This window comes from Anabrus simplex, chromosome 8, assembly GCF_040414725.1.
Source record: "Anabrus simplex isolate iqAnaSimp1 chromosome 8, ASM4041472v1, whole genome shotgun sequence".
Classification (NCBI taxonomy): domain Eukaryota; kingdom Metazoa; phylum Arthropoda; class Insecta; order Orthoptera; family Tettigoniidae; genus Anabrus; species Anabrus simplex.
The window spans coordinates 45,203,695-45,221,889 of NC_090272.1; the positions used below are offsets into that span (position 1 = coordinate 45,203,695).

The 18,195-nt window shown below is 39.4% G+C and overlaps 1 protein-coding gene across 1 annotated transcript in view; it reads left to right on the plus strand.

The window, feature by feature from the left end:
* Positions 1-18,195, plus strand: part of Oatp26F (Organic anion transporting polypeptide 26F) — a 717,049-nt gene that overhangs the window by 446,995 nt on the left and 251,859 nt on the right. The window lies entirely within an intron of this gene.

An 18,195-nucleotide genomic window follows, 5' to 3' on the forward strand; every position in this document is an offset into this window, starting at 1 on the left:
GCTCTACTTTTTACTTAGATGTCTCAGATTTGATGACTTTTCAACAAGAGATGAGCGCAAGAAGAATGACAAATTGGTATGTCAGGGCTGTTCAACAAGTTTAAAGCACACTGTCAAGACAACTACTCTGTGGGAGATAGAGGTGTGACAAACGGTTATTTTTGTGTAACTGTTATATCTGTCACTGCTACAAAAAGTAACTGTGAAAAGTAACAGTTAAAAATAACGTCCAGCGTTACTCACCTTTTATTGGTAACAGCCTGGTCACGTCTTCAAGCTAGTCTCCTTACAGCTGTGTTGTAAAGTCCCACTCATTGACTCGCACATGCGCGCACGCATCACTACGCTGTTGAAAGTCGGTGCAGCCAAACACGCGTTCCTGTTTGGTATACAGTTAACGAGAGGCAGACAACAGATGAAGTGAGAAGACAACATAGCCTCTTTTCTGAAATCTAAAGGAGTGAGTTTGACAATGCCCCGATCAAAGGTCAAAGACAAGGAAACACGATGATCTGTCTGTCAAATCTCGACACAAACTGGTACAAGAGAATCGTTTAAGTAAAATGAAGTAATGTTATGTTATCTATAATATGTTATCTATGATATCGATATGGAAAGTTAGCATACTAATTTATTTATGGTACAAGAAAATTATACGGGTGAAACTTATAATATTATAATGTAGATAGCCTTCGGCGATGCCTGAGTCAACGATTACCCCTGAGCAGTTGAATATGTCATAACAGTTTACACTTTAGTTACCAGAAGACAGCAACAACTTAAATACACTATAGAGAATATTATTCACTATAGTGTATTTGACTAAAAGCAATCTCCTACGAAAGCGCTCTCACTTGGAAGACATACTTACTATCTGAAATCTGAAGGTCACATTCTGTGTCTGTAAGCTGCTATTAATGACAGTTACCACTTCCCAGTTACTGTTTTCACTAGTACGGCAATCTGTTGTCGTTACTCGGTAACCTGTTATTGTTTGTCCTCGTTATATTTGTAACAGTGACAGGCATGTAACTGTGACAAGGTAATTGCTACGTTATTTTTCAGCCATCTCTAGTGGGAGAGAACACAACAATGGACGAGATGGTAGTAGGATTTCGAGGGAAATATGGCATTAAAATTTCATCTTAGCTGATGCCAAAATGCACTACTGCCTCAATATACTGCGGCAAAAGAACAGAAGAAAGTTCGAACGCTTGTAAGCTTAGGAACCCACCAAAGGTTGTCAATAGACTTGTAAAACTCATTGTTGGTTCCAATAGAAATGTGACCGGAGATAATTGGTTCACTTCAATAGAATTATTGGATGAATTACAAAAGATGCAGCTAACCTATGTAGAGACTATACGAAGAAACAAGCGAGAACTGCCAGTAGAATTTGTCCAACCTCGAGGAAGACCAGTACCTTCAACCATATTTGGATTCTCGGGGAAAAAGACTTCGCTATCGTTTGTACCTAAAAAAGGAAAGATTAGTAAATTTAATGTCAACTATGCCCTGAAACCAACAATGCAGAGATGATTTTATTTTATAACGATACGAAAGGTGGTGTAGATGCCCTGGATGAAAAGTGCCGTTCTGGATATCGTTGCTGTAAATGCTCATGTAATTTACAATGGTATTCTGCCAAGAGAGAGGGATACACAACGCAGGTCATTTTTGCTGCAGTTGGGAAAGCAGCTGATCTCTCCACTCCTGGGAGAGAGAGCCACGAACACGAGACTCCCACGGATCTTACGAAGTATGGTATTACACTGTTTGGGTAAAGAGGAGCCGCAAGGGATCTGTTTGGTGCCACCCAAGCCAGAAAAATCGAAGAGAAAAAGATGTTCCCAATGTCCAGTAAAGAAAGACAGAAAAACCTGCGGATCATGTGGCAAGTGCGAAACTCCACTCTGCGGGTCTTGTAGAACTGTGATTTGTTCAAAGTAGGCTGAAATGTGAAGGCATTTTCAAATTGGTTTTGTTATTTGATATTCCAATTTAACTACTTTCATGTTTATTTGTTTCACTTTTCTCATTGGTTGTCTGTATATCAGCACTGTTGTGAGAACACTTCAAGCATACATTGAAATGTAATAATTTCTAGTATGAAGAAAACGTTTGTGATTGTTTCTGCGTTACTTCAAAGACGATCTAAAGCTTGCGTAATTTTGTGACAAAATTTTGTAAATAATATGAATTTTTGATCAACAAATTACTCCAGGAAGTGAATTTTTTATGGGCACGGTTTTCAAAATGAATATGTAACGTAAAAATTGATTAAATAAAAAATGTGAAAAATCTATATTTTCATTCCAGATTGAGTGTTATAACTCCTGAAATTGTAGAAAGTATCTGGAAAGTTATGCTTTTCGAGAAAAAAAGATAAATTTGGCCTCGGGTCCCTGGGACCCATCGGTGTAAGTTGTGTAAATTTATTTCACTGTGTAAGCTACGGGTTAAGAGCCTGTGGCCCATTACGATATGCAGTGGATGCCGTGGAGATATTCTACGCCCCAACCAACGGGCGTATGTTCTGTTTTGTTTGTATGTTTTGCCATACATAACTTAAAGCATAAAAGCTAACAAACTAGAGCAAGAAGCAAAATTCACAAATTATATCATAATGAAACTTAAGGTATTTATTAAAAGGCAGTGGTACCTTTCTGTGCAAGTGTCAGTTCCTCAGTTAACTGCTGTACGTATGTCTCTTCCTGTAGTATATGAATTATACATCTTTCTATACACGTAATTATTCTTGTAACCAAATAAATGCCGCCATATTCACCGCGCTTATTTCATTATAGCATGAATGTAACATTAAGAGCGTTTTGAAAATGTCGTTCTTATTTTTATGTAAAACATTATTTTGCAATAACAAATAATCGCATCAACTCATTGAACACATAATACGACTAAATATCGAAGCCGAAAAGTGGCAGCCTCCATGACTGCCAAGGCAACAGTTAGTTCGCTGTGCTTCATGTTGTTGATTTATACCAGGGTCATCCAAACAGCGCTCCCCGAGCGCTAGCGCTCTGGCCGCGCTCCAAGCCAGTGTTCCGAGCGCTTTGGTGGAAGGTAGTTTCGGTAGTGGTGGAAGGAGCTTGGCTAGCTGAGCGAGCGGTCTGCCCGCCGGGCCGAAGAGAGCAGCCGATTATTTAGTGTGCCACTGAGGTTTTATGTGTTTTAAAAAACACACTTTGTAACGGCATTACAGTGTCAACCACAGGGATGATTACGGTGATTTGACAGACGTCAGTCGCCAATCGAACAGGGAAGGGCTGGGGGTGGGAAGGAAGCGGCCGTGGCCTTAATTAAGGTACAGCCCCAGCATTTGCCTGGTGTGAAAATGGGAAACCACGGAAAACCATCTTCAGGGCTGCCGATAGTGGGGTTCGAACCTACTATCTCCCGAATACAGGATACTGGCCGCACTTAAGCGACTGCAGCTATCGCCTTTTATATAAACATGCATGTAAAGTTCTATCAATGTTCGGCTCAACGTACATAAATTTGTGAGCGTTTCTTTTCGGTTCTTAAGCTTACCAAAAGTAAATATCGGGTAACGATGAGCGACAGAAACTCGCCTAATTGTTTAAGAATATTGGTAAAACATTGGTAAAAGGTTGTTGAATTTTCCTCTCAGATATGTTCAATTTTCAGTTTTGAATAAATCGCATTACTGTATTCTTTACTTAACACTTGATTTCGTTTCCTGCATATTCCATACATCGGAATACCTATCGATCTGTATATGCGGTATATTTGTTACAGCAAAACAGCCCTATCAGTATGATGTCAACAAACCCACAAAAGCCGTCGGACGCACGACTGTACGTACGTATCTAGTCAGCGCGGTCCGAACATCGTCCGTCTGTCTCAGGTCTCCTCGCTGCCACACTGTAGGAGTGGTAGGGGAAGGAGCGCTAGTCTGACTGCCCAGTGCTCCCCGAGCGCGGGCGCGCTCTCGGAGCGCAATAGCTGGATGGCCCTGATTTATACAAATGAACAGTCGCAGCATCGTTGGCGACGAAACCAAGGCCTACGGTAACGACTAACTTGACGTCACTGACGGAATACTTTCTTTTCAACACACACTATTTCTAAAAATGCACAGCCCCAGCATCGTTGGCGACGAAACCAAGGCCTACGGTAATGACTAATGTGACGTCACTTCCGTTACACATTTTGTTACGTTACACCAATTTTTGGATGACCCCTAGCCATAAGACATATTAAAGTTAAAACCTCAAAACGTAGACATTTAATTATGGTCGAACAAAAGCATTCTAATGCAGACAGCCTATAATGACATTAAATTAAGCCGCGATGAAACGAGCATAAGCGAGTTACTGCACGACCCGTTTTATATGGATCCCTGTGTATAATGTAAGACTGCACGTATCACCCCCAGATATTTAACAGCACTCATTTAGTTCTGCTCCTAGGTTGAACACGAGTTTGTAGGCACTCATCGGCAGCAATTGTGAATGACGAATGGTCTCACCGTTCTTCAATTAATCTTCCGAAGGTTGTTGGAAACTTGTACTTCTTCCAATTACGTTTCACCCGTCACACTTTGCCCCATCAATTTCTTCGCCCTTAAACGTGTTAAAATCGTACGTCGCCAACTTCTTTCGGTGTAATAAGCAAAGTTTTTTCCTTGTTACTGGAACACTTTACTTCTTTTTAAGCAACTTGCACGTCTTCAGCAGATTGCTAGCGTTAAAAGAAATTTACCAACAAGGGAGTTCGTAAAAGCTATTTGTAGAGAAACTTATACCTATTTAATTGTTTATAAATGAATTTATAATTTTATCTGTGAAGTTTAAATTATTTATCTTGGAGTAGTAAAATGTAGCCGTCGTTGATGGGTCGATAGTTCGCGATACATGCGAGCTTCCTTTTTAACATGGATGTGTTTTTGAGCTGGCGGTTTATCTGAAATTAAAAATTCCTGACACCATTATAACCATGGTAACCACTGTTCGTCTATGTACACTAGGTCAGTAGCGTTATCTTCTCACTGTGCGCTTTCTTCCTGTAACTAAGAGCTTGAGGAAATCTCGTATCACTCAGTTGTATACATTTAGGCAAGTGCGTTTTTCTCACTATGGGATGGTATGGAGTGATGGGCAAGGAAGGACAGGGCATAACCGTAAGAGAACGGGGGTGGGGGGGGGGGACGGGCGCACCCGAAATATGTAAAAGAAGGGAGAAATGTGAGAAGCGGGGTAAGGGAGGAGAGCGGCTCCAGCTTTACGTGGCCGGCCGCAAAGGAGTGGTGAGAGAAACGCACTGTCATGTGGTAAAGTTGTTGGGGTCTTCCTTAGGGCATCACGGATATGGCCGGTCGTGTCATCATCGGGAGGGCGGCTTCTTCTCATCAGGGGTGATGACACGGCCGGGCAGTAGCGATAGATTGTCCTTAAAATTAGTTCTTGTTTTTATTTTATTTTCCCTTATTGTTCACTTAATTTGTATTTTTGATATTAAGTGTAGACGAGGGGCGTGACATGTAGGGACTGAGAATGACTACTGTGGTGACCCTCCCTTGGGAGTGTCACGTTTCCGGGGTATCCAATGAACCTCATGGCATGCCCAGAAATGTTTTATTTCTGCTTTTCTTATTTTGTTGCCAGCTGTCCTTGTGAACATGTATTGGGCTAATTCGCCTGTTATGTTCAATAAATACAAATACAAATCTCGTATCAAGTGAACCCGGTTCTGCTCCCCAGTCCAGAATTAAAATCCTTGAACTGGCTGGGAAACTAAGCCAGGGTCTTAAAATAAGAGACACGCACGCTACTTCTACACCACAGGGCTGTCTAATAATAATAATAATAATAATAATAATAATAATAATAATAATAATAATAATAATAATAACATAAAGAGTGAAATTAGACTGGGTTGCAAGAAGAAAAACCTTAAAGTCACTTGCATTGCTTTTGCAGATGATATGGCCTTGTTTGCTGAAACAATGGAGGAAGCAAGGGAGAAAATCCTTGAGCTAGAGAAACAAGCGTCTTCACATACCCTTAGAAAAAATCAAAAGCATTACAAACAACAAACACGCACATAAATACCTCGAAGTCCAAGAACAAAACATTGAAATAGTAAACGAATTCAAATATCTGGGAGAATGGATTAGTTGGAATATTGTGGAATACAAAGCAATGAAATCCAGAAAAAATAAACTTGAACCGACCTTCCAACTAACAAAACGTACATACAACAAGAAAACCCTTTCACTGGGGTCCAAAATTAAACATTGTAAAGCAGTGATTAAACCAGAAGCTCCATACGCAGCAGAAACACTAAACATGAATTTCAAAGGCCAGAAGGAGAAACTCAAGCTAAAAGAAAGGACAACTTTAAGAAATACCATAGGAGCAACATTTCAGGATAATAAGATAATATACACCAAGAATGAAACGCACTACAAGAAAATTGAAAAACTCTCAGACACTATGCAAAAAAGACTGAACTCTAATAGATTAACGAAACAAATCTTTGACTTCTTCCGTAACCACAAAACAAAACCCAACTGGTTTAAAGAAACTGAAAAAGACCTGGTAGAATTAAACATTGCAGAAATTTCACTATTCGATCGAACAGCTGATGTAATAACTGATGACGGAAAAAGAAGGTTCCAAGACAAATCTACGTTAAAAGCCAAACCTATTATCTCGGAAGACGAGAGGAGACGAAGATCATAAAGAATGAAGAAATACTGCGCACTAAGGAAAGAACAATAAACAAAGAAGTGATTGATTCAACGTGCCCCAAGTGAAACGAAAGAGGAAGAATAGGAACAATAACAGATATAATAAACAATCCATAACCGAAATGCAAAATTAAGACATTACAATACTATAATTAAGCCTGAAGCATTAAAAGCATCTGAAACACTCATAATTGGGGGCAGATCATTGATTAAATATGTAGAAAAGCAAGGGAAAAAAACTCAAGGAAAATGTTTGAACCAGTCTGTACAGGGCGAATCCAGATGATAAGGAAATCTCATGAGTTGCACCAACACAGAAGAAATCTCAGACACGTTTAGGAAAAGACGCTTGAAATTTCGCGGTCATATTCTCAGAATTCTGAACCTTGCCCTATCAATGAAAGTATCAACCAATTGGCTGCTCGAAGTTGGAAAAATTCCTGCAGGAAATAGGCATCACAGGTGACGTTGTATTAGACAGATTTAAGATCAGAAAATTAGTGGACCATCTGCGCTTTACACACCATCCAAGCACTACCCCAACAAAACCTGGTAAGAAGGTCGCAAGAAAAGCCACAGCGAGGAGATGAAGAGATTTTGGGAGAAGAAAAAGACAACGACATCAGCTAAATAAGTTCAATCGCGCTCTTCAGTTGGGCATAACGAAGTAAGGGAGATAACAATAATGATAATATTCATTATTATTATTATTATTATTATTATTATTATTATTATTATTATTATTATTATTATTATTATTATTTGTGTCCCTCTAAATACGTCTGAAGGTTTTTGGAGACGCTGAGATGCCGGAATTTTGTCCCGAAGGAGGTTTTTTATGTGCCCTCAAATATACCGACACGAGGCTGACGTATTTGAGCACCTTCAAATAGCATCGGACTGAGCCAGGATCAAACCTGCCAAGTTGGGGCCAGAACCTCAACCGACTGAATCACTCAGCCCGATAATAATAATAAGAATAAGAAGAAAAATATTATTATTATTTAATTTTCTTAATTTGTTCACAATTCATGAGCCTTAGATTATTATTTTGTGGATACACTCATTTTTCTTTCGTTTTATCGAAACTGTAGCCTTCGTAGCTCAGGCGGCAGCGTGCCGGCCTCTCACCGCTGGGTTCCGTGGTTCAAATCCCGGTCACTCCATGTGAGATTTGCGCTGGACAAAACGAAGGCGTGACAGGTTTTTCTCCGGGTACTCCGGTTTTGCCTGTCATATTTCATTCCAGAAACACTCTCCAATATAATTTCATTTCACGTGTCATTCATTAATCATTGCCCCGAGGAGTGCGACAGGCTTCGGCAGCCGGCACAATTCCTGTGCTCGCCGCTAGATGGGGGCTTCATTCACTCCATTCTTGACCCGGTCGAATGACTGGAAACAGGCTGTGGATTTTCATTTGTCATTTTTCTGTATTCAAGGATGGTATACTGCAGACGGAGGTGACTATGACAACGCAGCATACTTCGTAGTTACTGCTTTCGCCGCTCAAATGTCAGACAGCAGCTCTGGTGGGTCCAACTACAGGTCATTCAGTTAATTGTATTCGCCGGTAGACGGGTCTATAAAAGTTGTCTCCACTGATATTTCTATGTCTGCTGATAGAGGGCTCTGTGAAAGTTGTCTATGCAGATCTTTTTATGTTAGTCCGATAGATAGATCTGTGAAATCAAAGTATCACCACAAAATTGTGGTACACTTTATTCTACAGCGCCTTTATGGCACATTCGATCATTCCTTCGCAGCAAATGCACCATTGCGTTAAATTCGGAATGCAGTGACGGAGGATCGTATTATTGATAACTGAGTATTCTGTGTTTCTATCCTGTATGATTTGGTTTTTATTTTCATGGTTATTTCTTGGCTGAATATCCTGCTACGTAGCAGGAAAACAATGTTATCCTGTTCGTCATTTTTAGGGCAGAAGAGCACACACACATATACGCAGAGTTTTTTTCTTTTCTTTTATGAAATGAGTTCTGTTCCTAGAAGGATAATATATTTTAATTCAATAGTTTGAAATAAAACTTGTCAGGCATGTAGCCATTCTCTCTGAGATGGTTCATGAAAGAAAAAAAATCCGAACGGTTTCGCGAACTCAGTTCTATCACATCGTGATATTGTACGAGCTATAATAAGTAAATTTCATAGTAGCGATGCCGTGTTCGATACTTGGCGGAGCGGTAGCCCATACATTTTATCGGAAGAGAAACTTAAAAATCTAATTCCATGCGGAAATTGGCACAGCAGACTGGAGTATCTTCTTCATAGCGCGTAGAACAGCAAGAAAGAAGCTAAAAATGTATCCTTGAAAATTTTCTGTCATTTTGGATTTGAAGTTGTCGGACGCAGAGAGAAGGACTTGTGGTTTCAGTGGTTTGTTAATCATCATGGAAAGGAAGTGTTAGACAGAACATTTTTTACCGATGAAGCTTGGTTTCATTTAACTGGTTACATAAACGTCTGGATATCTGAAAATCCACATGCAATTCATGAAACGATCATTAGAGTTACAGTTAACTCCTTTTCAAGTTGCTTTGTTGCTGGTTTTGTTAACAGTCTGTCGTTGTGTAATATGTTGTTACAAAATCGTTGTGGTTTTAATCTCTCGATTCACTGTGTTGTGCAATCTCTCGAGATATTCTCTCGCACCCGACCCCGAGGAGACATTGCTGCTACCCGAACCGTGCACTCAGATAGCCGCAGCTGCATTGCTTGCTGTATGTATGTATGTATGTTCAGTCCGTCAGTGATTCCGCTGGTGGGATCCTCAACAGCTCTGCCATCAGCTGTCGTGGATGGCCTAGGCATCACTAAAGAGGCGTACTAGGGAAATTAGGAGTGAGGTAGTTTCCCGTTGCTTTCCTCACCGAGCCAGAAGTTGCTATTACATATCAGTGTGCCAAGCCCACTGAAATGCATGCACCAACCGACCCTATGAGCAATATTTTCACACCATTCATAGCAGGGACTGGCTGCAGAAGGAATGGCATTACTAGTATCACTCATACCTCAGTCACTTTCATTTTGTCAAAGCCAAGGATAAAGCTGAGACAGATCAATGAAAGTAAAAAAATTGCACTAGCCCATACCAGAAGACATAGTGTACTGTAAACACTAGGTCCCGCCAGCAAAGGCACATTGCTTGCTGCGGAGAGTCATTTCTAACACACTGTACAATTATAAATATTCTACAAGTATCTGTGTTCCTCCGTAACAAAAACCATGAATGTAATCGCCATATTGTACTGTCCATATCTTTTGAAAATAAAAATAAAATGGCTCTTTTATTTTAAACGAAAGGTAAAAACTTCAAAACAAATAAATGCTCCTCTGAAAATCAAACCACTTTTCCCTTTGAGAAAATCAGATGATCATAAATATGTCTACAGGTCATAGCCATCCGTCATCGGCTGCTAATTTCAGATGACACCCAGCCATAAGACATATTTATGTCAAAATTATTAGTTCAGTCAATCACCTTTGATCTGCATTCAGGGCTGTCGCTAGCTAGCAGTTTCCCTAAGAGTTCTTTACCTAATCTGTTCTTTAATGATTTCAGGGAACTTGGAAATTTATCAGACATACCCCGTGATAAATTATTCCAGTCCCTAATTCCGTCTTCCTATAAAGGAACAGTTATCCCAATCTGACCTTTTGAATTCCATCTGTATATTTATTTTATTATCTTTTCTACTCTTAAACTTACTCAAACTTATTCGTCTACTGATGTTATTCCAAATCATCTCTCCACTGACAGCTCGAAACATTCCACTTAGTCGAGCAGCTCGTCTCCTTACTTCCCAGTCTCTCCAAAAGTTTGCAACATTTTCGTAACACTACTCTTTTCCCGGAAATCACCCAGAACAGATTGTGCTGCTTTCTTTGAATCACTTCCACTTCTCGAATCAAGTAATCTTGGGGAGGGTCCCATACACTAGAATTATACTCTAGATCCTTACTACAACCCCTTGTAAAAAATCGTGTGTTTAAGACCGAAAGTTTAATGACAGGAATGATGTTCATGAAATATACAGGTGTCCTTAAAGTTTTTATATATGCGGAAATCCCTTAATTACTTTTGTATTGTTCACTTGGAGAAAATAAGTTGTGCATAAACTAAGGTAAATGGGGCCATTTGAATTGCTCCCCTGTGAAGTATTTAGTAGCCTGTGTGACGTTTACAATTTCACAAGAGACAAAGTGTCCCCTCGGCCACGTAATAGAGTGAGTATGTGGCTTCCCCAGAAACAATGCTAGATCATGTTGCAGACACATACACCTGCCCACAGCACAGAGAACCCCCCCCCCCCCCGAGCAAGTTCCGCACAATGACCATGTATCACGTAGCAGATTTGGTGACGATATGAAGCTGCTTCTCACTCACAAAACACAAGTTAATGATTCGAGAGAATATAGTGCTCGCGATAGTGTGGTGAACACTGGTTTGATCGAGCTTAATCTGCGTGTATACAAACTCAATATATATTCCGACATTCTCTCGAACAGGCTTTCATTTTCGCTGCGCGTTGAAAGCGCACACGCAGTTGTTGTTTTTTTTTCCAAACAAAACCGCATCACAAAAATACCTTATAAACGCACCTCAAAACGCGCAAAACGCCCACTAAATTTTCTTTTCATTTTCACAGACTTAGAATTGTATACTGCTAATCAGAGACGAAAAAATGAAAGAAATATTTACAAATTATCTACTTTAGCTTGTTAAATAGAATATAGAGTTATCAGTTGATGCGGTTAAAAGCGTATGCTTTAAATACGCGTCTGTCTTCTGTTGTTTCAATTTACGGGCAGGCTTAATCAACTGACCTCCTTTACAAAACTCTATTTGGCTGAGAAAAGTTACATTGTTTAATATATTAATTTCATATAATACAGTACTTAGGTTTGCATCGGCACGGGTGAAAACATCACACTTTCTTAAAGTACACCTCCGTGAATTTTATTTAACTCATATCGAGGCCAACATAGTAATATGTATAAATGTATACAAAGATAATTTTCTCATAAATCTTAAATAATAAAACAATATACACTAATCCGATTATGCGAAGGAAATAGTATATAGGTACTTCAAAATAAAACCACTTTTCGCTTTGCGAAAATCAAATGGCTATAAATGTGCACAAATATGTCTACAAGTCATGGCCATCCATCAACGGCTGCTAATTTCAAATGGAAACCGGGCATAAGACATAGCCTGCACGGTTGTTAGGTAACATTGTCTGACCATCCATCCATACCTTACATCACTGCATGCACGGTTGCTAGGTAACATTGTCTGACCATCCATCCATACCTTACATCACTCCCTGCACGGTTGCTAGGTAACATTGTCTGACCATCCATCTACACCTTACATCACAGCCTGCACGGTTGCTAGGTAATACTGTCTGACCATCCATCCACACCTTACATCACTGCCTGCACGGTTGCTAGGTAATACTGTCTGACCATCCATCCATACCTTACATCACTGCCTGCACGGTTGTTAGGTAACACTGTCTGACCATCCATCCATACCTTACATCACAGCCTGCACGGTTGTTAGGTAACACTGTCTGACCATCCATCCACACCTTACATCACAGCCTGCACGGTTGTTAGGTAACACTGTCTGACCATCCATCCACACCTTACATCACTGCCTGCACGGTTGGTAGGTAACATTGTCTGACCATCCATCCACACCTTACATCACTGCCTGCACGGTTGTTAGGTAATACTGTCTGACCATCCATCCACACCTTACATCACTGCCTGCACGGTTGCTAGGTAACATTGTCTGACCATCCATCCACACCGTACATCACTGCCTGCACGGTTGCTAGGTAACATTGTCTGACCATCCATCCACACCTTACATCACTGCCTGCACGGTTGTTAGGTTGCACTTCCGTCACACTAACTTCCATAACGCAGATCCTCAGATGACTCCCTGTCATAAGATATATTTATGTGAAAATGTTATTGAGTGGTTTGTTAATAAGTTCGAAGTATCTCTGTATAGAAATACGTACTTCAACACAGTAAGTTGGAAAAGTTAGAAATATATGTAACATCGCCCTTGGTAAATTATTCCAATCTTTAATTCCTCTTTCTATTAACGAGTCCTCTTGAATTCCAACATTATCTTAATGTTTCGATTATCACCATGAGGTATTTTCACCCTATCAATACAGTAACTAAATTGAGAGGACTTATCCCCTAGGTGAAACTTGTAGCCTGGCTTTTCACTCGGTATAGCATCATACTATTGTTTCCTGTCCATCTCACACGTTTGTCGAGGTCTTTTTTCACTCGCTCACAATCTTTTAACTTATTTATTATCTACTAGCAAGATACCCGTGCTTCGCTACGGTATTATACTGAAATTTATAATTGAATGCTTATTGTTTTAGATATATAATCCGCCGAAATTCGCGATCTGACTCGTTTTCTGCGAGAATCCACCAAAATTCCCGATCTGACTGGTTTTCTATGATTTTACGGCACGTTTCCTCCCATTTTTAAATCTTCCTTTCCAGCAATCGATTTCGTACTTCCCGGGCTAGACTCAGGTATTCCTCCCGGTCAGTTGGGTTCGTAAATCTTTGCCATCTTTTCCTATAATATTTTTAATATGGATAAAATCCTTCAGGAGATCCGGCGTGCTGTCATATTGGGTGCCTTGGTGGCACTGAACCCGCGTCCGGACTGCATTCTTAGTCATTACCCGTCCAGGAGCCGTTTCCAGCGCGGTCCGCGCATTTGACGACGGTCCGGAATATTATTATTATTATTATTATTATTATTATTATTATTATTATTATTATTATTATTATTATTATTATTATTATTATGTGTTGCTGGAATGGCTGATGACAGGGAAAACCAGAGTATCCGGAGAAAAACCTGTCCCGCCTCCGTTTTGTCCAGCACGAATGCCACATGGAGTGACCGGGATTTGAACCACGGAACCCAGCTGTGAGAGGCCGGCGCGCTGCCGCCTGAGAAACGGAGGATCCTGATAAGTACATTAATAACAGTAAAATCAATTGGTCTCACCTCCTTCTACACCCCACCCCCCACCGCCGTTAAGTTTAATTACCGCCACAGCCCCCCCCCCCCACCAACAAATTTAAAAGAATGCTTGTTTCTTTATGTTTAAGGGAGACTCCAGACACCAATGTTCACGTCTATTACCTTCGGTTTTGAGATGTAAATATCCCCATAAAAATAATTCAATTTCTTTCACTTCCTTTCACACTCCTTCCCTCCCCCCCCCCCCCTAAGTGAATTTTCCCGCAAAAAGTACTTGTTTCTTTAATAGCAAAGGATCTTCTAAATACCAATTATCACGACTCTGACTTCTTCAGTTTTTGATTTATGTGTCCTCATGAAAGGAATTCAACTTCTTTACACTCCCGCCCTCCAAGATGGTTTCCCCACCAAAACGCGTTCTTCTTTGTTTTTAAAGGAGGTCCAAATACGAATTTTCACGTCTGTAACAACTTTAGTTTTTATTAGATGTACGTATTCTCATACAATTAAGTCAATTAATTTTTCAATTCTTTCACCCCCCCCCCCTTCTTTGGATTTTCCGAGAATACGTGTTTCTTTACTTTTAAAGCAGATTGCAAATATCAAATTTCACGTCTGTAACATCTTCAGTTTTGAGATATTAGTAGCCTAATTAAAAGAATTCATCACCATTTTCAGTCACTTTTACCCCCCCCCCCCATCCCTCCAACCAAGTGGTATTTCCGAAAACTAAAAGTACACGTTTCTTTATGTTTAATAGAGATAAAAAAATACCATTTTTCTCTTCTCTAACATGCTAAGTTTTTTTAGATATACTGTAAAAATTCTCATTTTAAAATTTCACCCCTTTTGAGTTCCCTTTAAGTGGAGTTTCCAAAAACAAATCACCTATATTTTTTTACATTTACAGGAGATTTACACCCACTCATTACGTCTGTAACATTTTACGTTTCCAAGATATTCTGTAGATAGTCTTTCAAAAAATTCACCCCAATTTGTCACTCCTGTTTAACCGCCATTAATTGGCTTTTCCAAAAACTAAAACATACGTGTTTCTTTATTTTTAAAGGAGATCCCATATGCAAATTATCAGTTCTGTAATATTTTTCGTTTATGAGATATGTGTATCCTCATTAAAGGCATTCAACCCATTTTTCACCCTTTTACACCCCTCCTATTAGGATTTACGGGAAACAAAAAAAATACGTGTTCCTTTATTTTTAGAGGAGATTCTAACTACCAATTTTTACATCTGTAAATTTTAAAGTTTTAAGATGTAGACACACTCATTTTAAAAAATTCACCCCCTCTTTTCACCCCCAATATTTGGATTTTCCAAAAACGAAAAAATGCGTGTTTCTTTACTTTTAAAGTAGATCCAAAATACCAATTTTCAGGTCTGTAATATCTTCAGGTTCTGAAATATAAGTAGCCTCATGAAAGGCATTCAACCCATTATTCACCCTTTTAAACCCTTCCTATTTGGATTTTCCGAAAACAAAAGAATACGTGTTTTTTTATTTTTAAAGGAGATTCTAAACACCAATTTTTACATGTATAAACTTAAAAAGTTTTGAGATATAGATACACTCATTTTAAAAAATCACCCCCTTTTCAACCCCCCCCCCCCCATTAATTATATTTTCCACAGACAAAAATACGTGTTTCTTTATTTTAAAAGGAGATCCCAAACACCAATTTTCAGGTCTGTAATATCTTCAGGTTGTGAAATATAAGTAGACTCATGAAATGCATTCGACCCCTTTTTCAACCTTTACCACCCTTCCTATTACGATTTTCCGAAAGCGAAATATACGTGTTTCTTTATTTTTAATGGAGATTCTAAATACCAATTTTTACATCTATAACTTTTAAAAGTTTTGAGATATAGATACAATCATTTTAAAATATTACCCCCTTTTCACCCCCCTTAATTGGGTTTTCCAGAAACAAAAAAATACGTGTTTCTTTATTTTTAAAGGAGATCCCAAACACCAATTTTCAGGTCTATAATATCTTCAGTTTCTGAGATATAAGTAGCCTCATTAAAGGCATTCAACCCCTTTTTCACCCCTTTTCACTCCTCCTATTGCGATTTTCCGAAAACAAAAAAAATACGTGTTTCTTTATTTTTAATGAAGATTCTAAATACCAATTTTTACATCTGCAAACTTTAAAAGTTTGGAGATATAGATTCACTCATTTTAAAAATTCACCCCGTTTTCACACTCCCATTAATTGGATTTTACAAAAACAAAAAAATACGTGCTTCTTTATTTTTAAAAGAGATCCAAAGTACCAATTTTCAGGTCTGTAATATCTTCAGTTTCTGAGATATAAGTACCGGTATCCTGATTAAAGGCATTCAACCCATTTTCCCCCATTTTCACCCTTTTTCATCCCTCCTATTGGGATTTTCTGAAAACAAAAACATACGTGTTTCCTTATTTTTAAAGAAGATTCTAAATACCAATTTTTACACCTGTAAACTTTTAAAGTTTTGAGATATAGATACACTCATTTTAAAATTTCACCCCCCTTTTCACCCCCTTAGCGACGGAATATCCAAAAATCCTCTCTTAGCGAGCACCTACATTTTAATATGAATATATCCCCAAAATTTCATTTCTTTATGTCCAGTAGTTTTGGCTCGGCGATGATGAATCAGTCAGTCAGTCAGGACAAGTTATTTTATATATATAGATAAACATAAACAGTCTGCAAACAATACCTATCTGTGATTCCAGTTCTCCACTCACATCATATATGTAAATAAATAGAAAGGTCCAATATTACTCCCTTGTGGAACCCCCGCTGTTAATCATTACAGATAATGTTTCATACTATTACCTCCCATCTTTTCCCTCTTTTATGGTCCCAGTATCTTCTTCTTGACCCCTCTAACGTGAATAATATCAGCGCATCGTTACAGCTGGAACTTCCACGGCACGCACACCCGTTGTGAATCATTGGAGTTAACGGCATGTTTGTCCCTAATTCATGTAAAGTTCTTCCCATCACTCCTAATAAAATTGAAGTTATCTGATAGTCGGCAATCAGAAGCTATAAATGTAACAGTAAATTCGCAGTCCTCTGCCTCCACTCTGTTCGGCAAGTTGGCACGAATCAATTTCGAGCCCCTCGCCCGTGATTGCCTCCAGTCTATTGCTTCCGGCCCCACTTGTAGCTGTATAACTAACTTGTTGAATGCGCTACATCAAGTGTGCGAGTAAACAGGACGGGCCAACTTAAATATATTGATATGGAATTTAATTTCCGGACGAGACACGAGAATGAATATTTAAATAAGGGTAGCTGTTGTAATCCAAACAGAACTCTACCTCATAAAATACAGTGTCCGGAGGGGTTTTAGCTGGCATTCTGTTGGAACAGAATATTAAAAGTATTTACCGGGAAGCATATTTTGCCCTATAAAGGTGAAAATAACATTTAATCTCGTAGCTGTGTGTTTGCCTTCGGGATATGGTGAGTTCGAACCCCACTGTCGGCATCGCTGCATATGGTTTTCCGTGGTTTCACATTTTCACACCGTGTAATTGCTGGTGCTGCACCTTAATTAAGATCACGGTTGCCTCCTTACGTCGGTACGACGTAAAAGAAGTCGAAAAATAAACGGTCCTTGTGGCTAAAAACATGTTTTGAGGATCCCGCGGTTTGCAAATGTGTAGAACCTCAACTTTCAAATAGAATGTATCGCAAATTGTCTTCTCAGATGACCGACATGTACAAACGAATATAAAAGATTATATAAAAATATGTCAAAGGAAAGACTGTTCGTAGGTATGATATGAGTAATCATATAATTTTGCTCAGTTTTACAATTGCCGGGCGAGTTGGTCGTGCGGTTAAGGTCGCGCAGCTGTGAGCTTGCATCCAGAAGATAGTGGGTTCGAATCTCACTGCCGGCAGCTCTTAAGATGGTTTTCCGTGGTTTACCATTTTCACACCGCGTAAATACTGGGGCTGTGCCTTAATTAAGACCACGGCCGCTTCCTTCCCACTCGTAGGCCTTTCCTATCCCATCGTCTCCATAAGTCCTACTGTGTCGATGCGACGTAAAGCACACTGTAAAAAAGTTAAGAAAACATTTTGAAGATTTCTCCATTTTCTTAGGTTGCTTCGGAGATTCTGATGATACTTGTTCAATTGTCTCCCTCTTTTCTTCACAGGGTGCTCAGGAACTCTAAATTCTACGGCCTTCCTTTTATTCGCCTCTTACGACCGGCATGGAATACCATGGATGTTACTCTACTGCCCCCACCCACAGGGGTTACGTGGTCGAGAATGGAGCCAGAATAAACATGTGACCGTGAAGGGGTTAAGGCTTTTCCATTCCCTATTTGAATAAATATTTTGAATTAGTTATTGTGAAAACAGGT